The 26,579-nt window shown below is 46.6% G+C and overlaps 1 protein-coding gene across 2 annotated transcripts in view; it reads left to right on the top strand.

The window, feature by feature from the left end:
• Positions 1 to 343: 343 nt before the first annotated feature.
• Positions 344 to 26,579, top strand: part of HDAC10 (histone deacetylase 10) — a 502,554-nt gene continuing 476,318 nt past the window's right edge. Inside the window, exons 1-2 of one of the 2 annotated variants that reach the window (XM_086967401.1) lie at positions 344 to 428; positions 7,316 to 7,344. The gene's annotated coding sequence lies outside the window, so the exon portion shown is untranslated. The remainder of the gene's footprint in view (positions 429 to 7,315; positions 7,345 to 26,579) is intronic. The other variant, XM_086967398.1, reaches the window with a different exon arrangement.

Below are 26,579 nucleotides of genomic sequence, written 5' to 3'. Positions count from 1 at the left end.
TCCTCTGTGCCTGTCACCAGCCTTGAGGGTTCCATAGCTTCCGCTCAACCCCCGCGCGGTTAGCTGGCGGAGCGGGGGCCTAAAGACGACACGTATCCTGAACGGTAGGTGGCAACAGACTTGGCAGGCCTGCCTGACCCGTGGCAGGTAAGTCAGTAACCTCAGCTGGACGCCCAGCCAAGCCCCCTCAACTTCAAACTGGGAGACACCCGCCGAATGTAAAACGCCGGGGACTCAGGCGCATGCGAACTCCACAGCCAATCAGCACTTCGGAATTTTGGTAGCCGCACTCGATTGGAGGTAAAGCACCAATCCGAGGACACCCTACACATTATCAGTAACTCCCGATCCCGGATATAGCATACCAATGATAAGCGGTGAAACTAGTCCTGAATCAGACGACGGCTATTAAGCTGGATTCACATACGGTCAGTGTGCGCAGCTGAATTTACACGTGTAGGGAGCCTATGTGTTCTGTGTATCTGGGAGGTGTTGGACCGGAAAGCATGCAGTTCTCTGTGGAGTGAGAGGCTGACAACCAGGGTGCTTATTTACACAGTTTTAAAAACACTAGTATCTTGTATTTTCGTATTTCAGTAGTACTTCATACCCTATTGAGATAGCAAAACACTTTGGTGATGGCTCACTAATGGGAAGTTTTGCATAGTACACCGTAGTAAGGGTCTGTCGGTTTGGACGATAACTGTAGTAGTAGTGGCAAGCGTTTGGTTGTAGTACGCTATTTCCGTAGACGTGCTCCTAATAGGGTTGTCACCAGGACGGTTTTCTATTTACGTTTATTTTGTATGCGTTTTTATATAGCACCAACTTTACCCAAAGGTGTCGGAGCGCTTACCAATAGAACCAGTACCATTGAAAGAAGACTTCTGAGTACATGAATTACAAAAAAGATACGAGACTGATAAACTCTAAACTCACTTAAGAATGGTAGTAAATACTTACGTCTATTACAGATACCAGTGGTTAGAGTTACATATATTCAAGTTGTAAATCCACTCAAGATTACATTTTAAGAAAGTTGAAGCGATTATGGTTGGAAAAATATATATATTACATATTTACAGAGCAAGGGCTTCTCGCCATTGCTGGGGTTTTTGCGGTGCTCGTTCAGCCAGCCATTCAGGGAGCTACTCACGGGCAGTGATCTAGGTCCTGCAGAGATCCCCGAGCTGGTGATGGCCTTTGGGGGTAGAAGGTCGGGTGGTGGTGGGCGAAAGCGGTATGCTGGAGCCTGGGGCTCTTGAGGTCATGCTGGGTGGCAACAATGGGACGGGGCAGCTCTGCGCTGTAGGTAGGGTAACCAACTGGCATGGGTGCAAATTCAGGACGGTCAGTGTAAAAATTCAGGACAAAGGGTCAAAATTCAGGACAAAAATTCAGGACAGAAGGTCAAAATTCAGGACAAAAATTTGGGACAAAACATAAGTTTTACAGACATATCAGAGGAGGTGGCATAATAATATATATGTAAATAAAGACAACCAAAATAAATACAAATCAAAATAAGTTTATATAAGGTTGAGACAATCGTGCACTTGACAGTTTTTCAGTATGTGCGCAGCTTTACAAAGCGACATCGGGCCCTTTGCTCAATCAATATTTGTGCTAGTAACAATAAACATTAAATGGTTTTTTGTTTTGTATGTTAAAATCTGTCTTTTAACCCCTTCCATACTGATGACGAACCCCAGCCGTCATGCACTACGGTGCTCGTGTGCTGATGACGGCTGGGGTTCGTCACGGCCCGCCCCTGTTCGTGTTGTTTACAGCACACCAGGGGAATCGCGGCCGCATGGAAGGGATTAAATGTGCAGTGAAAACGCTGTTAGATATGTTATTTTTACTTTCTCCAGCATGGCGCCAAGACAAAAGCAGAATGCTTTGCCTAGACAGTCCCATGCAGGAGAAGGCACACCACATGCTGTCGCTACAATTGGGCCATTGTCATTCTACAAGTGCTCAGAATGACAATGGGCCACTCCACAGTCTGCAAGAGGGAGGTCCAGGAGGGGCTGCTGCAGGCAGCCTCTTCAGTTTAAAAGATAAGTGCAAGAGGCCCGAGTGAAATCTTATTAACTCAAGGGGCCTCTCGCATGGGAAGCAGCATTCCTTACTGAGATTTCCCATTTCGATTTTAGTATGATGTCTGTAAGGCGTCCGTAATTTGGGGTCCCCAAATTACGGACGCCTTGTGGACATCATACTAAATGACGGACGGTCCGTGAAATTTACGGACGGTTGGTCACCCTTGCTGTAGGGCTTGAGGGCTCCATAGCCAGTGTAGGGGAGTTCGTAAATGGAGGAAAGGTAGTCATTAGTTCGGTGATGTGGGAGAGAGTGGAGTAGTGGGTGCTGACCACCCTCAAAGTAACTCACTGATGTGGCTGCAGGGGTAATCAAGGTGGCTCCCGCAGCCAATGGGAGGCTGCCATCTTAGTCTTCCTTCTAGGGCTGTAGCCAGGAGGTATTGAGGGTGGTGGGGAGGGGGACCGGCCGGTCGACCTATCCACCGATCCCTCCCACAGCAGCAGCAACAGAAGAGGGCACCTGCCCCTTGAAACTCGCAGCCGAGAGGACAGTTCAAGTGCTCTGGGCAGGGCCAAATGTCCGTTCTCCAACCGCCACTGTATATGTGGTGAGTCGTGGGGGGACGGCTCTCCCAGGTCCATGGCCCCCGAAGTAATCAGTATTTTAATGTTCCTGCCTGGACAAAAATAAGCAAAAGCACCTAACGCCAGTATTTTTAGCCCGTATCTGTACATACTTCAAACCAGGGCCGGACTTGCCGTAGCGGACACCGGGCTTTTCCTCGGTGGGCCGCTAGGGTGGGGTCTGGTTTTGGGCTCCTGGGGGGCTGTGTTTGTTACCAGGGTCGGCAATATCGCCCCCGTAACAAAATCAGCCGAATAAAAACAGCAGCTATAAGTAGAAAGCCCTTTTAAATGTAGTCTTGAGCTGCATTAACGAGCCCTGACAAATAATTCAAATGAACCATGACAGAAACGCTATGTTACAAATTAATACATACGATTTTGTTTAAAGTCCTATTTAGTATCATGTGCTTGCCTCTACAGTCTCCTAAAACAACAACAAATGGCCTGTATTTTTTATTTGGAAAGGCGTCAACCCTAGCTCTAACCGTATTGTAACTGTGAGTTTTCCAGACCGTATGTATGGGTTCAACCGGGCAGGAGTTGCAGACTTACCGGAGGAGCACTGCAATGGTGGAACTGTGAGCAAAACTCGCAAGTTACCCAGCAGTTCCATGCATGAAAAGTGCATCCCGACCCAAGATTCTGTTTTCAGGTCTGGCTGGAGAGCAAAGCTGTGAACTGATCTTATGTGATCAACTTAAAATGAGCCTTCAGGAGTACTTCATAGTGCATCTTTGGCTCCATTCGCATGTTGGTGGGCAGGTATGGGAGTAGGCATGCTTTTCTGCTTGCTGCAGTCAATCTTTGAGGCAATATCAGGGAAATAAACAATAAAAATCATCCCACACGACATTATCTGGCCCACAGGCAGACAAAAATCTGTCTCACATTCTTACGTGTCAGACCAGCCCTTCAATCACTGCCTGATTTCCCCTTAGACCAGTCCGGCCCGCAGACTATAAGCTTTATTGGCTCATTTGGAAATATTATGCCAGATTCCATATGTTTGATCTGTTTATTATGAAACATTATGATGGTGCCACTAGGCCTGACTTGCATATTGTGTAAAGCAGCTATGTCTCCTGCTGCTCATTTTTTTAACATGGGAACTAGTGTTTACAAACTCCTCTCACTTTGGAGTCAAAGAAAGTAAAGTAATTATGTGACAATTTTACTTGCCTGAAAGTGTGACAGGAAAGGCCGTAGAATTAGGTAAGTACTTTGTTCCATCGAATATCAGATTACCATAGTGGGCAAATGTTTTGGTGTTTGTGACCCACCTCAACAATCCTTAGGGGTAGAAAATATGCACTGCCGCTCACTTAGGAGAGATTTTATATTGTTTTGACGGTTTTGTACATATTTATAATTTTACTACCGTATAGTTGGTGGTTGCCTAGTGGGAAAGCTTATGCCCAACACAATAGGTCTGTGTTGGTTATGGAGACAAGCCATTTCCAAAGGTTATAGGTCTGATTGTTATTAAAAGTTATAATAAAAATTGTAGACATGATATATTTATTTTGAAAAGCATTTGTTAAAGTCAATAGGCATTTAAGGGTGGATTGTTCTTTCTGTGTATTAAAGCCCACATATATGTATTTTGCTATATGGAATTTCACAGATTGCTGTAGTAGGCAAGCATTTTGCTGTGGCCTACCTCCTCTGACAAACCATGTATATATAGTACGGTGGGATTCGCCGTGAGACCATCTGGGGGGTGATGTGGGGGGGGGGGGGGGTGGGGGGGTGTGATTAGCACTTTTTTCCAACTGTAATTTTGCAAACTTCTGTCATTTTATGATTGTCTGCCTGATGGTTGCCTTATGAGAAAGCTTGTTGGTTGTGGTGAAAAGCCAATGATAATTGTTTCAGACATGATCGTTTCACTAGGAAAAGGATGTTTGAGATGCCATAGGTCTGATGTGTTTATTATGAAAAGTTATGACATATGCCGTAGTACTGATTTGTTTACTATGTAAATCATGTTAAAGCCAATAGAAGATTAAGGGAGGATTGTTTTTGCACAATGTTAATGACTACAGTCAGATATTTTGTTGCATGAAATCTCACCTTAGTAGGGAAGGAATTGGCTGTTGGTTACCCCTTTTGCAAATTATAGGGATCAATTAATTACATTGTAACAATTCTTGTTGGAATTTCTTTGGACTGTCTGATAAGCTTGGCAGTCTGCCAGGATTTTGTAATAAAAATGTTATAAACATCCATTTATGAATAAATATATATCCTAATAGATAAAAAGAGGGCCTTTGGGTCAGCCTTGTTCAGCCACTGGTCAGTCAGTGATATAGGGTCCTATGCTTGCTGTTCCTGTGATATGTAGTGCACTGTTTCCCGTATGGCCACTCCCTTTTGATAATTATGGAACACTGTTATCCGTAGTGTATCATTGTGTTACAATTCTAAGATGGCCAAAATGTTGGTTCTAAATGTGTATTCATGCTGGAACTTATATGAAGCAATTTTCTATGTATAATATCGCTACAAGACTGACACCAACTGTTATGTTTTGTTTCATTATTTAGAGAATATTCCCGATGCGGTTAAACATCAGCCTATTTTCTTTTTTCTACTTGAATTCTTGTAATTATCTTGCATATGTTGTTTGGTGTGTGTGTCTTATTGTGGTTTTGTCTGTGCGGGAATGCAAGAATGAGTCAGTGGATGGACAAATGGATGCCTGATAGTAAAGACGAGTGACAGAGTATATAGATAATGACTTGCTGTTTACAAAAACTCATCAATGACACACAAGGTATTTCTGTTCATAAGCCAAATTTGTTGGAATTGCCAATGCTTGCTGTTGTATGCTGTGGTTCGTGTAGTTCCATTATAAAACTGGGGCTAAATGTAGGGCAGTTTGTAGGTTTTTTGGGGGCCCGGCAGACAGGGTAAGTGCAAAGTCCTTCTAATTATGCATACCATCTGATATTAGATGAAGTGACATCACATGAAAACATCACTTGACATTTTTTTTTTTGTGTGGAGTTTTATATATCACGAACTAGACCCGAAGGTATCAGAGCGCTTTACATGAGCACCAGTTATGTTAGACGAACACATTCATTTTCTTTTCGGCACAGGGAGATAAGTGATTTGCCCTCAATAATACAATGTTAAGCGTCCCTGCCCAGACTCGAGCCCCGTTCCCCAGCTCCGAGGTCAACCGACCAAGCCGTTTGGCCACATTTCTGAACAACCCCTTAAAGTCATGGCTTAGAAATGTAGTACATAACATTCACGGAGTACAAAGATTGGCATGCATTACCAGGTGTGGTTAGCATATGCCAATGATTTCTGTTGTCTTTCAGGAATGGCTGGCATGTGTTCGTGATTGCCTCTATACAACAGAATGAACAAGCATTTGCAATGCAAAAGGTCTCGCATTTACAAGAGTTTAAGCTATTGGCCTTGTAAATGACAGTGCCTTTTAGTGATCTGTTTTGCTAATTAGCACATAAGTAAAAGGCATTGTCATATACAATGCCAATAGCTCAAACTCGAGACCTATTCAAACAAGCATTGGCATAGCCAGTGTTTAGCCATGCAACAGTTGATGTTGTTGCACCAAGGATATTGTGCTGCATAACTAAATACTTAAGGCCCCAAAGTCAAGACCTATAAGCTATGCCACTGCTTTTTAGTTGGTTGTTTTGGTCTTGTGTTCTCAATATTAACGTTCGTTTGAATTACTATAGTAAGTTTGACGTGGGAGTAGCTGGTACTGGATGGAAATAGATAGCATGGGGGGTGCTGGGGAGATCTGAAGAGGATATTCGAAAGTTCTAGCAGAGAGAGATAGTTAAAGATCCGATATCTTCAAAAGGCTGGGCGGGCCCCCTCAGGGGTCTGTCTACTTTGATCGGGGGCACCACCCTCTGGCCAGGTGCAGCACACATTATGCCCCTAGGAACAGAGACCGATACCGTGCTGAGAGTGGCTGTGAGCCTCTCTCTTAGGGGACCATCAGGAACGTCTTTTAAATTCATGTCTTGGCCGGGAGTAGGTGTCAAAGTGGGGTATGGAAGGTTTCCAAATAACCTTCAGAGTCCTACCCAAAACAATATTTGTGATAAACCATTACACTTAAAAAAAGGACCAAGCTGCCAATAACATGTAAGCAATCGCGTATTTGATTGCATATTTTAAAACAATAAATGCACTTAAGTGCAGTGTTTGAATTGTTAAATATATTCAGAGCTGCCAACTAGATACAGTAATTGTGTTAAAACATGATTGTTATTCTGGGCTGTCCAATTATGTTTTTGCAGAATCAAAACGTTAGGTCAATGCTAAAAATAAAAGTACACAAGGTGATTATTACTATTTTCTGAAAATGCGTAGTTTGTTGAAATAGTGAGCAAACCCATTAGTAAGTACAGCGAGTTCTAAAAACAGACAACATGCAGTTTTGTACAAGTAAGGCAAACAGTTTTAAGCTGCAGTGAGTTAAAGAGGGCAGGAGTGTAAATGACGTTATTCGATCACAGTGAGTCTGATTATTTTCGTGCAGATTCTTGCAATATAATGGTAAAATGCTTGTGCATTTTTCTAAGGCCCCCCACATCACCTTTTTATGCATTTTGTGCTGTTTTTGCTTTTTTTATTTCCACATATAGATGAATGACCCGAGCCGCTCCCCACAAGGGTATCGTATTACTGAAATGTGTTTTTTCTTTGACTCTACTAACGAGAACTTTTGTATGCCCAGCTGTCTAAGTGTTCTGGTTAGTCGACTCACTATCTTTTAATGAATGAGCAAGATTTGAACTGGAAAAAACCTGATACTAAAAAGAGGAAAGAATGCCTCTAGGTGGCGCCCCTGACCTGCAATAATATACAGCCCTAATCTGTTGAAAATATTATGAGGCGAAAGCACTGATAAAGTATATCAGGACATCACTGGGGTTAACTAACCAAAAGAAGCCATTGTGGCCATGTGAGGGCCTGGCCGGCAATCGAAGCTCTGCATTGGAGGAGCCGGCGGGATGCAGGTCTGTGATTACGGACTACTCACTTTTATTAATTAAGCTTTCAGCTTTAGCCTTTCGCTCAACACCTACAAGAATGGATATAAAGGTCTTATAAGTAATATGGTAAAAACATAGACCCATTAAAACAAGCATTGGCCGCGCGGCAGTGAAAGTGATCGCGATCGCATGGCGGCTGCGCACGTGCACGCTCGCGTGCACGCAAGCTTGAGGCCACAAAAAGCCTGTGGTGGCACTTTCAAAAGCTGCTTACTAAATGTCTTGCAGAGCAGCGTATGCGCTGGCTCAGAGATACCTAAAAAGTGCCCACCATTGTCCCGGGCTGCTCTGAAAGCGAAAGCGCGCATGGCACGCTTAATATTGCATGTAAGCATGTCGTGCCTGGAGCAGGAACAACTCATTAAAGAAAATAGTGCTTACAGACTAAAAAAGATGTACAATGTAACAACTGCAGTAAAAGGGCCAGTCCTCATGGGAGGTTACAATTGAAGCCAAGGCAGTACTAAAAAGGGTCTAGCAAGCCTATTAACGAATCAGAAGTCATAATTTACGAAGGACAATGGCACAAGCCAATGACAAATCTGGGCGGAGAGTGGGCGGGCCTTCTATTCCATACTCCCAATACAGCATGCCCCAGAGCAGCGCATGCGCTGCCCAGGCTCGACCTAAAAACGGATTCTGTGTAAAACCCTGCCAAGGCAAAGGGTGGCAGAGCAGGGGCAAGAGTCAGGCGAATGCTGATAAAGTGTTATCAGTGGTAAGTTATGCTATAGTACTTTAGCATGCAAATATGTCTCACAGAGAAAGACAGTAGTTACACTTTTATAGTAAAATCCTTTAGGGTTTGAATCGCCTCAAAGTTTTTGATTGAAATTATTTTTGGTGCCTGTGCAGGACTGAGAATACTAGAGTCCAAGGCCTTTTGTGTTGCTGCAAGATTCTTCACAATGCCTGTCAACGTTGCAGATTTGTGGAGGCAAATGGAAGGTTCAGGCTCTGACTCATACAATCTTTGGTACAAACGGTGCCCAGACAACCAAATTAAATGCTCAGGACTCCAAAACCAGAGCTATCTCTCAGGTGACCAAGAGTGTCCATGGGTGAGGAAGTCCTTTTGCTCGACACCCTGGACATATATTGTTAGGGGTCAATGATATTAAGTTTTCATTTATATTTTGTCTTTAGTAGTAGTAGTAGTAGGCCCAACGCTGCTCAGCACTTTGGCTTCCATTTTACAGTACCACATTATGGATTTTTGAAAAAGCATTGTCTGCAGTTAAAGTAGTAATTGTATCCATATGTTCATGTTGTTTAAATCTCTGTTTATGGTTTATTAATACAAAATCTTTATTAATAGGTTGAGTGCTCTAAGGAGATGCTGTGAGCTTGGTTTGCACTACTTGCAATGGTTCTTGTATAAAATGGTGTGCACACGTTTGCAAAGTTTAAGAATTTGAGGCTACCTGTAATGCTCCCAGAATGCTCTCTGATTAGGTGGTACTACTCCCAGAAGCCTGAAAGCAAGATTGATGATTCTTTGCTTAAAAAGAAAAGTATACAAAAAACTGGAAGTGGGATAAAGCATTTCAGAAAGTTAATGTTGCTGCAGCCCCTCCTGACATACAGGGCTGCGATCCTTAGTAGCTTCACTGCAGCCCTCTCCGGCATACGGGGATTGCCAACTTTGTCCTGCACACGGTCAACAAGACGATTGGTGTAGCTGCTGTTTCATCATACGTCTCAACTGTATTCCCCACTGCACTTCCCTCCCTCCAACATTATCCTCTTCATCACAGGGCACTCTGGTCTTGGCAAGCCATGGTGCTGCAAGCTATAAGTCAGTTGATCTTGGATTCCCTGGATGATGTCCTCTCACCCAGCAGGGGGACTAGCAGGGTTTGGCCCCCGGTCCTGGTCACAGACAGAAGTCATGCAGAGCTTCCCCACCTCACATAGCCCACCTGGCTGCTTGGCAGTTGACAATTTTTGGGGTCTCAACCCCCCTTTTTAGGTTTCGCCTAGCGGAAGCTGCGCTCTGCGCAGCTTTTCCGCGCAGGCGAAATCCTGTTGAGAATGGTAGTGTGGCTTTTGTTCGGCCCTCGTCCTTGATTGGCTGGCTCCGTAAACGGAGCCTTGCCATTGGACGAGGGGCCTGTCCGTCAATGCCGGACCAGACACGGGGGCGTTCCCGACATTCTTTGGCTTTTTCCGACGTCACGGGACGCCGGGAACGCCCCCGTGTCTGGTCCGGCATTGCCGGCACTGTAGGGCAGGCCCGCTCCCCGCAGACTCCCCTCCCCCTGGTCTCTCCCTCTCGGCGCTTCTCGCTCTGCGCGCTCCTCTGCCCTTGTGCGGCCGATCTCCGCCAGAGGAAGTCCAGGTGAGTGCTGGCCGTTCCCGCCCCCCCTCCCGCTGTCCGTGTGCCTCCCCGCCCCCCCTCCTGCTGTCCGTGTGCTTTCCCGCCCCCCCTCCCACTGTCTGTGTAGCGCTGTATTGTTGCTGCCTCTGTGTGCCGTAAGAAAGAGCAGCGAACGCGGCGCTTCTCGCTCTGCGCGCTCCTCTGCCCTTGTGCGGCCGATCTCCGCCAGAGGAAGTCCAGGTGAGTGCTGGCCGTTCCCGCCCCCCCTCCCGCTGTCCGTGTGCCTCCCCGCCCCCCCTCCTGCTGTCCGTGTGCTTTCCCGCCCCCCCTCCCACTGTCTGTGTAGCGCTGTATTGTTGCTGCCTCTGTGTGCCGTAAGAAAGAGCAGCGAACGAGTTTACGTGATAGAGCGGGAGGATTGCTTAGCGCTGCATTGTAGTCCACCAGGCGCTGTAAAAGACAGGAGAGGAGACTGGTCGACCTTACTCTCTCCGTCTGGCAAGAATACGTGCCTTCCTCTTTCCCATCCCTTTTCTGGGTGCCTCTTCTAAACCGGTGTGCAGAGCACTGCTGGCCCCGCTCCCGGCTCCGAGCGCTAGAAACACTATCAATACACAGGCCGTACAAATGTATGTGGGAACAGGACGTGGATCTTCTCAGACACAAGGGTGCTTCTATTAAGCAGCATTTAAAATACATATTTAACACTCCGTGGTTTAGCAGCGCTCTCTGCGTGTACAGACACTAGAGACCCGGAACAGACCCGCCTGGGAAAAATAGCAGCATTTAAAATACATATTTAACAGTCCGTGGTTTAGCAGCGCTCTCTGCGTGTACAGACACTAGATACCCGGAACAGACCCGCCTGGGAAAAATAGCAGCATTTAAAATACATATTTAACACTCCGTGGTTTAGCAGCGCTCTCTGCGTGTACAGACACTAGAGACCCGGAACAGACCCGCCTGGGAAAAATAGCAGCATTTAAAATACATATTTAACACTCCGTGGTTTAGCAGCGCTCTCTGCGTGTACAGACACTAGAGACCCGGAACAGACCCGCCTGGGAAAAATAGCAGCATTTAAAATACATATTTAACACTCCGTGGTTTAGCAGCGCTCTCTGCGTGTACAGACACTAGAGACCCGGAACAGACCCGCCTGGGAAAAATACACGAAGCAAATGGTTCTATAAAATAATCATGCGTTCCCCCCATATGAGCTGCGATTCTGAACACTTTCATCGATTTTATTGGGTTTGGAGGAGGGGCCAAATGGTCTATATGGCTCAGAGTCCATATAGACCACTCGCATCCACTTCCAAGAGACCCGTGATGAGCAGGCGCCTCGCAGCCAACCTCGGAGGCTGCCTCGAGTGCAGGCGCTCGGGGTTCCTCCCGGGAGTTGGCGGGGTGGTGCTGTCGGCCCCTGGCCCTCTGCCTCTATCTAGGCAGCTACTAGATGCTTCTCACATGCCCAAGTGCACAGTGTCCATACGAGGATGCGCTGGCCTGCCTCCCTGAGGGTGCGGGACGCAGGGTGGCAGACGCGGGTGTCTGTCAGTGTCAGCATTTGAACCGTCAGTGACTTTTTTCTGACGTGGTATCGGTGATCAATTTTCAAAACACACTCGCACCCTCCCCTGTGGTTTGGTGGGATTTGAGGCGTGACATACGAATGCTGTGCTCATGCCAACTTCATCGTCTGTAACAAAACGGGGCGGGGTAATGCCCATCCCCCACTTAGTTCACCATTTTTGCTCTGAGCCTCGATGCGTGATGCTACCTCTGGTAGCTGCCACTGCCCATGTTTTCTATATTCCGTATTATTTTAGTATTTCAGAATGTTTACAGTGCTTCGAAGCCATCCGAAAGATGTGACTAGAAGCATGTTGGCGCTAAACCCCACCTAAATAAAACACGAGCACCCTGCTATGGTGCCCCAGATTTCACCTGGTGGCGCTTGATGGCAGAGCAGCTTAGGTACACTTCCGCCAAGGATGCCCGAAGGGGTGTCCAAGGGACATCAGATATCTTGTTTATTCTGACACAGCTACCACTTGCAAGGCGTCCAGGACCCGCGTGACCTAAGCTCCCCTGCCTGTCCCAATTAAGCAACAATTCCAATGCCAAAGGCAACTGTGCCGTTTGCATACAGCGCCCCACCCTTGCGTTCCTGCCTCTTTCTAGGCGCTCCCATATATTTAAATGAATCTACTGAGGCATGCACCAATTAAGTGCCCAGGATGACACAATTAGGCCAAGTGGGAAAGCTGCGACCGCTTTCCCTTGGGTGCTTCATCGCTTGATCTCAGCTCCTAGAAACCTAACACCAATCTTCAAAATGTTTGTGTGCCATTTTCAGACACTTTTCTCCTTTCTGGTGCCACTGCTCAGGGTCAGCTCTTCCTGAAAGAAGGCTAACAACAGCGACTGGGTCAGGGCAATGTGAAAACCAGTGGTGGTGGGGGCGGGCAAAGACAGTCATTGTAGTAAATGCACGTTTGAGATGTTGCTGCCATTACATTCTGTATTAGGCCCTACATTATAATAAGACACTAAATGAAAGATAACTTTAGGCATTATGAGGTTGCATTATATGTTCCTGTTTTTCTATTTATATTTTTTGTACATGCATTTATTTCCTTAACATGCATGCATACATCAGAGGAACGGACGTACACACTTGAATAATCTAAATGTTACCTTTATGTTACAGAGGGGAGTGCTTCCTAAAAGCTTCCATTGTAGTGACGCCCTACAAAATATATTGTTATTTTCTATAAAACAGAATTAGATGTTCTGGGTGGACCAAATAAACCGCTATACGTCCTTATCTATACCTTATGCATTGTATTGTAAACAAGCGGTGTATTAGATGAACTGATTCCTGTATTACTATCTGGAAAAGTCATCTAGCAACAACACTACATGGAGGCTGGAAGGCATTTCGCCATCACACTGTTTATCACTGGCGGGTGAGGGCGGGAAAGCACAACTCGGACGCTGAGCCGCTTTCCAAGGCCGACCTTGTCCTTAACCGTGTCAGTGATTGACTTATTCTTCAGTGTGATTCTGCAAATGCCAGAAGTTGTAAGGCCCCTATTTCATACGCATGACGTCATCCCTGCAAATAGCGGTATTTCAACCCCCAAAAGAACGTTTTATTGTTAATTACTCATAACAATTATTTTCCATTTTTGGGGGGGGTCCTACAATGCCATCTCATAGTCCTATGACAATAAAGAACAAGGCCGCGATTGACCTTGTCTCTAATATCCCATATGCAATTATAGGTCCATAATGCCTGAAATGTTCGCTTCACCCCCTCTTATTTCGTTGTCACTAACTGCGTCTCTTTTTCGGAGTCTGGCTCGCACTTTCGCGCTCTCTCTCCCACTCACTTTATATCTGTATCCACCGTATATATTTCTGACTACCATTCTCCCCAAAACAATGCATTTCCATTTCACAGTACTTTTCTTTCCATCTTTTTCTTCCTCACACACACACATATTTTTCCTCTCGCGCTCTTCCTCTCTCTCTCTCTCTCTCTCTCTCTCTTTCTCTCTCTCATTCTCTGATTCCCTCTCTTACACACGGACATCATTTCTCTCTCTCTCTCTCTCTATCTATCTCTCTCTCTCTCTCTCTCTCTCTCTCTCTCTCTGATTCCCTCTCTTACACACGGACTTCATTTCTCTCTCTCTCTCTCACTCACACTTTCTGTTTGTTTGAACATCTCACCATACTCGCTCTGACTCGGACTCGGTCACTTTGTAGTTATGTTGCAAGCAGCTGTTTCCCCTCCCTCCAAAATGTTAAGGCTCCGAATCTTGGCTGATAGTGAGCTCTAGAGCTTGGCGTTATGAACATTGCTTATCTATCTAGTTGTGAATAACCAGTGGAGAGCTTCCAGGACTGATGTCATATATTCTCAAGGGTGGAGGGGGAGACGTAGTCTTGCAACACCATTTTGAATTAGTTACATTTACATATGATGTAGCTGGGGAGCCGAGGATGGGCTGTTTTCATAGTTGAGCTTGGAGATTACGAGTGTGAGGATAGATTGTAGTTTAATTACTTTGGGACAGATGCACAACCTTTTTTTTGCGGTCGCAAATGGGAAATTGGCCCGTTTGCGACCGCAAAATAGGAAAATAGGCCTGTGCAATGTACAAACCCTGTTTTGCGAATCTGCAACATTACAGACTCGCAAAATAGGGTTTGCCACTCGCTATTATGAAGGGATATACAAGGCTGAGAGAGCTGTGTGGTCTGAGAGAGCTGTTGGCAATGTAAATAACAATGCCATTTATTTATAAGTCAAAAACAAAAAAAGAAATGTCATGAGCAATGCCAATAGCTCTAACTTTTCCAAAGGCGAAACCATTGCATTGTAAATGCTTGTTATAGTCTTTTTCCAGACACCAAATGTAGTTTAGAGTCCGAGTCTTTGAAGTTTATTTTGGGAGTGAGCTTCCTTTGAAGTGCTTACTCCTCTGCCCTGTTGAAAAAAGTCTGTCACAGCAGGTGCGACTCCAGAATTGATAGCCCCACAACACAGGCCATGGGAGTGACTAAAGTTCGCACTTGCATGTCAGCCACAGCGATAATGTAAATCAAAAGGTTAGCCCAGGACCCCGCACTTACGCTTTTATGATTCTCTTGTCATCCCCACCTCCTTCCTGAAATGTGACCAGGCCCCTTTCTTGTGACCTCTCACTGAATTGAAGAACACATAAGGTGTCCCAGCCAACTTAAAGGAATGCAGCAACACACAAATCTGGAGGAGATTCCTCCACCTCCTCTCATGTTTCATCATGCAGGCCTGGGTCTCCTAGATGGAACCCAGAACCCTCCATGTATTGTACCATTCAAAGGCATGACTACTCTAATTTATAGCCAACAGTCGCTAGCTAGCAGTGTATCTTTCAGGCACTGTACCCTCATAGGCACCCAAAGATCCAACACATGCATTTAATATGCACGCACTGTACTATACTACTCTTAGGTTCCCATACACCCAGCATGAATGCACTGCACAGTATTGCGTTATCTGTGTATTGTACCCTTCCCAAGCACACGTATACCCAGCACAGAGACACCACTCATGAGCAGCACTACACACCAAACCGATGTAGCCAAGGTCTGAGTTCAGCACGCAGCAGTGGAACTTAAAAATGAGCAAGCCTGTAGACCTCACTCCATTGACACAGGTTTAAAAAGGACCTGTTCACTGCTACTGCTCACTACACAGTATGCAGCTACCACCGCACTCGTTCTGCTTAACTCCTTTCACCACTATCAGGGTATTACTTTGGGCACCCATCCCGAATCCAACCAGACCGCAATCCGTGAGACTTGGAGCACATGAGTGATCTGTATTTGCCTATGACAACAAAAATCAGACATAGGGATTTAGACATTAGTACCGTTGGGCACCCGAGGCGGGAGGGGGGGGGGGGGGGGGGGGGGAATGAGGTGGCCCACGTCATTTACCATGCAGAGAACTTTTCCATTGTAATGTTTCCAAAGAATATAAATAAGTGTAAAACCAGTTTTGGCAAGATTATGGGGAATTAAACAAGCATTGACAAATACAATAGGTCTGGCACTGGTTGCCACCTTTTTGCTTTTGTCAATGCGTGCTTTGTTTTGACCTAGTGTTTGTTACACTTTATTGTTCTAGGAGCTGGTGGGTCCTCAGCAAAGTAACAAAAACTTTGGCTAAAAAGATAAACTGTTTTTGTTCAAGAAAGGACACATTGCCGCATTAGTTCCTGGCACTGAATGAAACTACTTTACTAATGTACTCCTTGTGAAAGATCAGAATGATGTCACTCACAGTGAAGTGAGCCATATAATAAGTTATAAATATATATATATTAATAATAAAAACAAATGGTCGTGAGTAACACCAGATATCATTTGGGGCCCAATTTATGAAGAAAGTCACAAAAGGGCAGCTCGCTTTAGTTCACAGTTAGGACTTTCAAGAATTCCGAGAACGGAGGAGCCAAGCAGGCATTCGAAATGGCCGCATAGTCGCTCGGCTCCGTGAGCCCTTTCGCCCCACACGTCTATCCTGACGTCTATCCTGAGCCACGAAGGCATACTTTAATAGGAGAAAAGAAAACGAGCACCTACCGTTTGCTCCCGAAGCTCCTGGGTGCAGCGAATCCTGAGAACCGTCCCCGACTGCTCCGCGGCCCACGCGGCGATGAGACCGGGGCGTTGACTCGACAGGGCCTTCGGCCGCAGCTGCAGCATTGGCGGCCGTTGATGGCGGTGAAGGGCCTGTCGGTGGAGACCCGGTCCACTGGGCGGTAACCCTTGAGGGGCAGTGTGGTGGCACAGGATCGGAGGGGGCGCATGCCTCCTGCCCCCTCTTCAAACTTTGTGGCCCGGGTATAGCCAAGGACTGCCCCTGACATTGGCAGGCGACTCCCGGGGCCCGGCAGGGATTTTAGCCTTTTGGTGGCTCTCTTTTTAGGAGCCTGCCTCACAGCTTTTTGCCCCGGGGACGCATCCCGTGGCGCCCTCGAAGGTGAGGCCTGGTCCCCGACAGTGGTGAAGAGGGACGGGCCGACTGGATTAAGATGGCGGCTGGTGCTCTCCTCTACGGCCCGCGTCCACGTGAGATGGCTGCTGCGCTGATGGGGCCGGGATGCTCGCAACATACGCAGGAGCTTACATCCTGGGACGTGTTGGCTGCCCTAACGGTTTTGCACGAGACCATGAATTGCCATGCCTGGGACCTGGGTGAAAGAATGGACGCCATTGCTGTTTCGCCGTCCCTATCGGCCATGGTCCGATTCCAGGGGGCTGCCGATGAACTTGCTGCTGAGTCCATGAAGCAAGTTCCAGCTCCGCAGAGGCACCGGGAGCCGCTCGAGGTTCGGGCTCCCGTGCCCGCGCGGACCGACTTGCTTGCTCGTATGGATGTCTTCTTGGGACACGTGTTCAACTGGCGGCTGCGGATGGAGCGCTGTTTTTCCTCTCGGACTGGCCTGGTTGTGTCGCAGCGGTGGCCACACTGTGTGACTCTCCTCTCCTGGATGGTGTTATTATCTGTGAGCTTTTGGAAGTTCCCGAGACCGGAGTTGCTATTGTCTGATCGTTGCTGTCGGTACTTAAATGGACTTGGATTGTTGTGCTTTTATGGGTCTGTGCCCCACCCGGATCCACCCATATTGTTCGGACCCTCAGGACTGTGCTTTAAATTGCTTAATGAGTGGACTTCGGGCGGTACCGCCGCCAGACCGGGTCAGGGATGAAGCGGTTCATGGTCTATTGGCTTTATTGTTGACAGACGGTGCAGTGGGTATGCTCGATCGATAATTCATCGCTATTATGCTTGGGATTTGTTCTTCTTCATTACAGTGTTACTTCCTTTCTGGGATTTCCGAGGTGTAGGGGCGAGGGGCGGGGCAGGGCGGCAGGATGAGGGCCCTCCTCCGCTTATTATCTTTTCCTCCTTTCTCTATCTTTCTATATTTCGGGTCTCTATTAGGGCGACAGGCACGCTGCTGGGGGGGTAGGCCATGGCCTTCTGTGGGTGTGCGGGGTGGGGGGTTGCGGGATGGGTGGTTGAGCGATATTAGTTTCTATGGCCCTTTAGTCTTTCTTCTCTTTTTAGTGTCGTCGTCGCTCACGCTCTGTGCGGTATGTTTGGTGATGAGGGGTGGGAGTTAGACTTGCCACACGCTGGGGTTGTGCCTGCATTTCTTCTGTTTTGTATATCTTCCCCCCGATATTTCCTTCGTATTAACACTGTTTTTAGATATCCTGATTAGCACACTATTGCGGGACTGTGTACGACTGTGCGAAGCCTCTTCTTTAGTTTCTTAGTTGAAAAAGAACCTCTCACATCCTGATTTCAATCTGTTGTGTCTGATTACAAGCTATGTACCGTTATTTTATGAACCCGGGTTTCGAACTGCTATCACTACACATACTGCTTGCATTATTCTCGTTCTGTTTAGCGGCCGGCCAGGATGGTTGTAGGCCCATACTTGTAACTGCATGTACTACAAATAAAGGTTCACAAAAAAAAAAAAGAATTCCGAGAACTTACAGAAGTAGGCCTGTGAACCATGCTCCTAGAAAAAGCTTGAAACCAGCATTTTAGCATGAACAATATGCATGTGAATTTTTGCACATTTGAGAATCTACAAGCATTTTGCAAGTTCACGTTCCCCATATCTTCTGTTTCCCCCATAGCAAACCGTTTACTTCTGCCTTTGGCAAGGGTACATTTCCAACCTTTCGCAGGGTGGGAAGAGTTGCTGCAAACCCATAAACATGCAAGTTTGCAGGCGTGCACAGACTCAAAAGTGTATTCCAACTGTGGAACTACCACTTCCCTAGTATGTCTATTTACAAAAAGGTGGCAAAATCAGGGCATTGCTACAACACGAACCATGCTATAATCAGGACCACTGGAATTGTGTGATTCTGCGGCCACAGCCTTTTTTGCATTATTATGGACTTGCCACATAATTCCCTAATCTAATGCACAGTCTGCAGATTTTAGCAAAAAGAAATTGTTTCTTGCTCAAACGAATCAAAAGTAAAAGCTAAAGTAGATTAATGATTCCATTGAATTACCTAGTGTTGTAACTTGTCTGGGGGAACCGAAGAATTTTTCATTGTAAAAGAGGAAATTATCCTTTATAATCTGTTTTGAATTTTGTGCCCAGACATGACAAACTAATTTTTGATGTTCGTTCTGTATGTCTTTCATGAAAATCTCAACTTCTGGGACTGTGAATAGTCTTTCAATAGGAATAATACTGAGGGGGTCAGGTGAAGGGCCCAGGGTGTTAGTATGACCTAGTCTAGATAGTGTCTGACTGAATTTGTTTGGCTCCTGGGCAATATGTGTTGGTAAAATCGAAGTTAATAAAAAAAATTGAGCCACCGCATTTGGCATGGAGTCATTGCCTTGACAGAACTGAAGAATTGTAGGTTATGGTTAGCAAACATTGTGACCATGTGTTTGGCTCCTTGGAGGTAATGTCGCCACTTGGTGAAGACTAATTTAATGGCTAGGGGCTCTCTTACAGCGACCTTATGCTGTGGCAGAAGGAGTTTCTTAGAATAAAAGGCTGTGGAATGTAAATGACCAGTTTTTGGGCCTTTTACGATAGAACTCCGCTCGCAGCCGTGTGGAGGCAAAACCTGAACCAGTTCCCCGTGTGGAAGGGAGCAAGGCGTCCCAGAGTCTCGTAAGGCTCACGCTGTTGGAGTCCCATTGACACTGCCACCTACCTGACAGAGGGTGCGGGACTGCGAGTCCCAGCAGGCGGAGCCCGTTCACCACCAGGCGCACCTGCGACTCTTCCCGCCCCTCCCACTCGCATATAGTTGTGACTCCGCACGCGGGACGGCGCCGGGCGAAGCCTGGGCCAAGGGCGGGCCAGTTTGTGCCCGTTCGTGACCTGTCTTGACCGGACCGGGCCCCCCCCTCTTGCATCTGGCCTATTGTCAACTTCTGTCTGCTATACTGGTACTTCATGGCTGGACGCGAAAAAGGAGCAAGACGTCATCAGTTGGAGGGTCTACAGTCGGAGGTATGGAAAAATTCCTCATTAGAGCTAACTCTATCTTTGACACCGAAATTACTGTCCTGGAAAAATGCCTCTCCCAAGAATTATCGGCTATTAAGAGATCCTCCCTGGGAACGATTGCTAACGCCAAAACGCCTGAAAGGCCCCTAGATCTTGTTACTGCTACTCCCTGTGTGGCTGGTCAAGCTACTATTCCGGAAGTAGATGAACACGCTACACAGGACTTGGACATCTTGGTCAACGATACTTCCCGAAATTAATCTAATCCTTGATAATAATGTACCTAACACCTCTGATCATGATGTTACTGTTAATAATACTCTGTCACAGGGGGTTAAGGAAGGAGCTATCTCAAAAAGAAAGAGGGCTTACAAGAAGAAAGATGGAAGCAAGGCAAAATCAGCTAAGTTACAGCATGACACCACTTCCCCTCCAATCGCCTTAACTCAATCCCCTCCCCCCAACCGACTTAGCAATGATGTATCAATTGAAAGTATGGGTGCCCTATTTAAATCGATCTTATTTCCTCTGGAAGCCAAATTGGAGCGAATCGAACTAAGACTGTCAAATATAGAGAAAGTGACAGCTGCTATATTAGCGAATTCCAACAAGCCCTGTAACCCGACTACTATTCCTGCTGCCATCACTACCCCTGGACCCCCACAGGGGGGGGCTACTGCCCAACTAGTCAATATGGCCCAAAAACTAACCTGTCCACCCCAGGCTTTCAGGGCCCTAATCCGGTAAATATTTTCCCGTCTCAGCAAATACCTGCACCCCAACCGAGTAATGTTAAAGCTAATGGGTTAACTGATGATGGTCAAACAGGCTCCCCAGTGAAAGAGCATAGAGCTCCTAGACCCCGTTTGCCAGATCTTCCACCGGAAGCAAATCGCTTTATGGTAGTATTAGCGGGAACCCCCACCTTGGAAGCTGGGGAAGCAGAAACCTTTTATGCCCTAAAAAGCAAGGTTGTCGGGTGGCTCAATTGGAACAGACCCTTGCCGGCCCACCTCCACAATGAAATTATCATGGTAAGAAGGGTGCCCTGGCTGGGTAAAACTGTTAAGACCATAAATGGGGATTGCATAACGGTTAATTTCAGAGACCCCAGAACAGTTTCGCATATTTGTGCGGGTTTTAATAGATCTTTCGACTCCACCATCCAGACCCTCCCACTGTCCTTCTTTTTTCCACCCATTCCCACGAACTATGGTAGAGGAAGAGATGACTGGACCAGGGTTGAGCGGAGGGGTAGACAAAGAAGACACGAAGTAAGACCGGTTCTCTTGCCCCTGAATGCTCCATTCTGTGACTATAATCGGTTCAGTTGTTTGGATGGAGTTGACTGACTACCCCTAGCCACTGAGTCACCTTTAACTACACGATTTTCCACCTCCGACCTTTGTAAAGGTTTGACAGTCGAAGTGGCTGAACCAAACGAAAACCCCCTTGTAGAGTGCATGCCAGTGGTTGTAGCCAATATGGAGTTATCTCTCCTTACTACCATTAATTCTTTAGAGCAACCACAGGATGTAGATCAAGTGGACATCCCCCACCCATTGATCCCCCCGGTTAATCTTGAGGAGTCGCTATCATCTCCAGTACTCCCAAGTGATCCTGGGCTCACTGAGCCAGTCCCTTGTGTTCCTGGTTTCAAAATTATGAGCTGGAATATTGCCGGTTGGCGACAGAAGGTGTTGTCTCTAGGTTGGAGGGAATCCATTTCCAAGTTTGACATCCTCTGCCTACAAGAGACTTGGTCTACGACAGAGATCCACTTTGATGGCTTTGTGTCTTACAATTGTCTAGCGCAAGAGTCCACCATGGGTAGGGCAAAAGGTGGGCTCGTAACTTTATTGTCTGTTAACTTTCCAGTTCGTGTGAAATCCCATTCTACCGTAAGATCTCATTCACAAATACTATGGTTGGAACAAAGAGGGGGCCGCGATACTCTGTTAATCAATCACTATAACAAAAAGTTTGACCCCACGAGTACTTGTGTTGTAAATGATCTCGAGACAGATGTTAAGAAAATTTGTAGGGATATTCATAACCCTCATGACATTGTTTGGGGAGGGGATTTCAATATTCGAACTTGTCCCTACTCATTTACAAATGTATGTGGTTTTGACGGGGCCAATGGAGAGGACCGGGCTAATTTTATCCATACACCTTATGGCGACTCCCTTAATACCCTTTTGCTTAATTTTGATTTGCTAATCCTTCAACCTGCTGAGGATAGAGATGGTAATATTGTACCGACCTTTGTAGGGAGGAACTCAGCCTCCGTTATTGACCATTTGCTGATTTCTGTACATATTGCCCCACTCTGTGCTGTTCCTAACATTGTTGATTTTGGCCTCAGTGACCATAATGCCATTACTATGTCGACTTCTATCTGGGGGACTATGCCTACACTTAAGCGTAGGATTGTTGATGAAATTACCCCTTGTAGGAAAAATGGTATTAGGATCAAATGGTGTGGGGAAAACTCTGACAAATTGATGCGGAAAATAGTGGGAGCCGGCTGTGTAGAGCTGCTCCGCTGCCTTGATGATGATGCTGCCCCAAGGTGCATTATCGCTGAATTCGAAAAACTCAGTGATATAATCAAAAGGTCTCTCACCATTACTAAGGTTAAATCTAAGAGGGCAACTGTAGGTTGGTTTGACAGAGCCTGCACGAACTCACTACAAGAATTAAAGAGGGCACTTTCAAACCACCCTAGAGACCGGGAAGCCGTAACACTTCTTAGGGCAACCTACAAACTCTTTTTGACTCGTAGAAAACAGGAGCTTAGGGAGCAAGCGTGGGACAACTTGACTAAAGCGGCGGAGCTGCGAGATAGCAAGTTATTCTGGAGTACTGTTAACAGCCCATTCCTCCAAAAGGAGGAATTCCCAGTTTTAACAGCTCAGGTCAGTGAGGATAACTGGGTTCAATATTTTACAGGAATTTTCGATCCGGCCAGGGAGGACCATGTTTGTTTAAGTGCAGATAATGTAGGACCTAAACTACCTCTGTAGATTACACTACTAGAAGTTGATAACGCTATCCGTAACAGCAAAGGGGGGAAGGCCCCAGGACCGGACGGAGTTCCGGTCGACCTGTATAAAACCGATTTAGCGCTATGGAGCCCCCTCCTGACCCAGGTCTTTAATGCCTCCGTTAACGATAGTACACCTACGTGGAGTGAATCCATAATTTTGCGGATCTATAAGAAGGGAGATAGGGCGGTAGTTCTTGGCCTCTCCTCCATCTCCCTTCTGGATTCTTCGTTGAAAATTATGAGCAGGGTCCTACTGTTGCGTCTGGAGGAATGGGCTGAAGCAAACAATATCCTTGCGGACTCCCAATATGGTTTTCGGAAGGGTCTTGGCACTATTGAGCAGTGTATTAATTTAGATCTTATCATCGGGAAATACACCAAAGCTAAACAGGGCTTTTTATTTCTCTGTTTCGCAGACCTCTCTAGTGCCTTTGATCTGGTGGATCATACTCTCTTGTGGTCCACCTTACTTGAAATGGGAGCCCCGGCTGCAATTATTTACTTCCTGGCCAGACTATACAACAAGTTGTCAGCACAGATTCACTTTGGCCAAGCGGGGGAATGCACAAAGGAGATCAAGGTCAAATCCGACATCAGGCAAGGTTGTGTTTTAGCCCCGTTACTTTTCTCCCTTTTTATAAACGCTATGGAATCCGACTTGAAGAAGGTTCAAGCAGATGCTCCCCAAGTCGAGGGCCAAGCGATCCCGGTACTGCTTTATGCAGACGATACTGTCCTACTCTCGAGAACCCCAATTGGCCTGCAAAAATTAATGAACCATTTCTATGATTTTATTAAGGGGAGGAAATTAAAAATGAATAATTCTAAAACTTTTATCATGGCTTGCGGGAAAAAGGTGAAACCGCTTAAACCGTTCCAGTTCAAGGAACATAGAATTGAGGTTGTGGACAAATTCTGTTATCTAGGAATAACTTTCAGCAACAGTGGGTCGTGGGCCCCAGAGCTACTTAACATCAAGGCCAAGATGGGCAAGGATTACACGGGAGTTTTTCGTTTTGCTTCTAAATTAGGTAGTCGTCGCATTCCTGATATGTTAAATGTCTACCGGCACAGATGTGCCTCCGTTGCTCTTTACGGTTCGGGAGTATGGGGACATTGGAATCAAGGGGACTTGCAAGTAGCTGAAAATTCATTCCTAAAGAGACTCCTCTGTCTCCCACCCTCGGCATCCACCGAACTGATTCACAAAGAGGTGGGGTTGGAATACCTGACTGACCTGATAGGATTGAGACCCCTTATGGTCTGGAGGTCAATATGGGCCAAGGCCGAAACAGGATTCACTAGGCGAATAATACAAGACTGTCTCCGCCTGGATAAAGTCTGTCAGATCCCCTGGTTAAAATATGTCCTAACATCTTATAAAGAAATGTTTGATTTGGACGTTTTCAGTGACCCTGTATGTGCAATCAACAAAACTAAACAGGAGGTCAAAAGTGTCTTTTTGGGGGACAAATCTAAGATGCGTAAAGATCAATTTAGCCACTTTACAACTCATGTATTTTATATATCTAATTATGTGGAAGGTTATGGCATGCCTAAGTAATTACCAAACAGTCCCATCAGTTTGTCCTAACAAGGCTGAGATTAGACATTGTTCATAACTTGGTGGCATTCCCTAGGATGAAAAACCATACGTCCGTGTGGAGTGGTGTGGCTCACTGGTTAGAGGCGGCAGACCCGGAAGCAGAGAACGGCCCAGGACCAGGGTTCAATTCCCGACGCGGCAGGGTCGTGGACCAGGGTCAACGGACTCGATAATTCTCGCCTCGGTGCCTACTCTAACCAGGGATCACATTCGGCAACTCTGGGCATTAAGCTTGCCTCATCTCTACCACGGCCCCCCACAGACGCCGGGGATGCCTGGTTTCACCTTGGAGATACCCAGAAGGGACCATCTCACAGGGAAAGCCAGGACTGGTTCCCCAGCGGTCTTCAGCGCCAGGACACCCCAAGATGGGGTAACAGTGCGCTTTACAAGTATCATCATTACATTACATTACAACTCCCTGCCCGTGTGATGGAACCACCAAACAGAGCACACTGCACTTTATGCTAATTTGCCCCTTGTATTTGCAACTCCGTATTTTTTTATCTCAAACCTCTTTTCAATAAATACTCTGTGTTTACAGTTACAACTGCTATGAAACTCTTATTTGCACTGGATAATTCGGATATCTGTTTTTTTACTGCAACCTTTATTCTAAAATCAATGTCCATCAGAAAAAACCTGGAATTCTAATTATGCCTTTTGTGCATTAATTGCTGCTATGTCCATTGTATTCTTTCTAATTGAATTGTCTTAAATCTTGTAAAATACTGTTACCCTTTTTAGGTCTCGCCCTGCGATTGCAGGCCAAAGGCCTGCTGTCGCAGAGCGAGACTATTGTTGTCATTCCGGCTTTCAAGGACTCAAGGGGAGAGGACAACAGACTGTCACGCGCACGCAGCAGCAGCCTGCCGGGATCAGGTCACGCGCGTCAACGCGCGCTCCGATTCCGGCAGGCTTTTCACCACACATGCACAACACACATACAACGCCCATACAGACCCCCACGCACGCACGCACACACATACACAGAGAACCCCCCGGCGCTTACACACACATCCCCTACCTCGTCTCGGCGTCTTCGTGCTCCCTTACCCCCGCTCCTCTGGCCGATTGTGCTCTGTGAACGTGCACGTCTCCGGAAGACGTGCTGCGCCCGAGCTGCCTCCAGCTTAGTTTTTTGGATCCATTTCGCGGCCGACGCAACTAAACGCTGACGTCTTGTTTCTGTGTGTTGTGTTCCTTGTCCTTTGTTGTAATAACGTCAGTGTGTGCTTGCAATTCTTTTTTTTTTTTATAACTGAAGGCTGTTAATTACAAGCAAAGTAACAATTATCTTTAAAACACGCACCCATGGCACGCTCTTAAATGGGTTTGAGTCTCTGCATTTGCTCCCGGCCTACTCCTCTGAATGGCCAATGGCTGTCCCTATAACCGTGCTTTTGCCCCTGTGTTCCACTTCACCTTTAACTCTGCCTGCTTTAGTTTCCTCATCGGCCTTAGCCGGCAAAGACCAACTGTTGTGCTCAAATTGGAGCTGCTGCAACGGGGATGCTCTGCTGTTTGGTGAGTGCAGGTACGCTCTCTCGTAGATCCCGCTCATTTTTTCTGGTGATATAATCTGCCTGAGCAGACCAGTATTGGGAAAACGGAAGATGATTCCAGAATATGTCTTTGTTTACTCAGTCACTGCGGCCGCACACATCTGAACTCGCTTCCCTCGTGGGCTGTGGCAGACAGCTCAGGTGCTGATCCAGAAAGCTGCAACGCCTTCGGATACCACAGCCAGTGATCTGGCGCTGCAGCCAGTGCTTTTACAGCTGATACAGTGCTCTAGTGGCACAGCGCTCCTGCGTCACAGCCAGCGTTTGTGCTTCACCGACAGCACTTTCACACCACATTCAGGGCTACAACATTCACCACAGTCGATGTTCTGGTACTGCACATTTGTCAGTGCTCTCCTATACCTCAGTCATTGCTCCTGCGCTGCATCATAACCAGCAGCGTGTCATCCCAGCTGTTGCTCCTGCACCCATGCCTGTACATCAGCCATCGCTCTGCATGCCTGTGACAGACAGCCCTTCAACACCTTGGTCGGTGTCCTTGCACCATAACACGCACCAGAGTGCAGCAGGTGCAGCAGCACCAGGCTAACACATTTGGGGGGCCCGCTACATCATACTTAGTAGTTATTTTCTACTCCAAACTATGCCATAGGGTCCCATTTTCATTGCTCACTTTAGAACTGAGTGTGCACTTGCTACGCCACTGGCATCACAACCAGTGCAGCGTAGAATGAGGTCCACCACAGCCGGCAATGGAATGCAACAGCACAGACCAGA

The sequence above is a fragment of the Lissotriton vulgaris genome, chromosome 1_1 (genome assembly GCF_964263255.1).
Source record: "Lissotriton vulgaris chromosome 1_1, aLisVul1.2, whole genome shotgun sequence".
Classification (NCBI taxonomy): domain Eukaryota; kingdom Metazoa; phylum Chordata; class Amphibia; order Caudata; family Salamandridae; genus Lissotriton; species Lissotriton vulgaris.
This window is presented reverse-complemented; position numbering and strand designations above follow the sequence as displayed.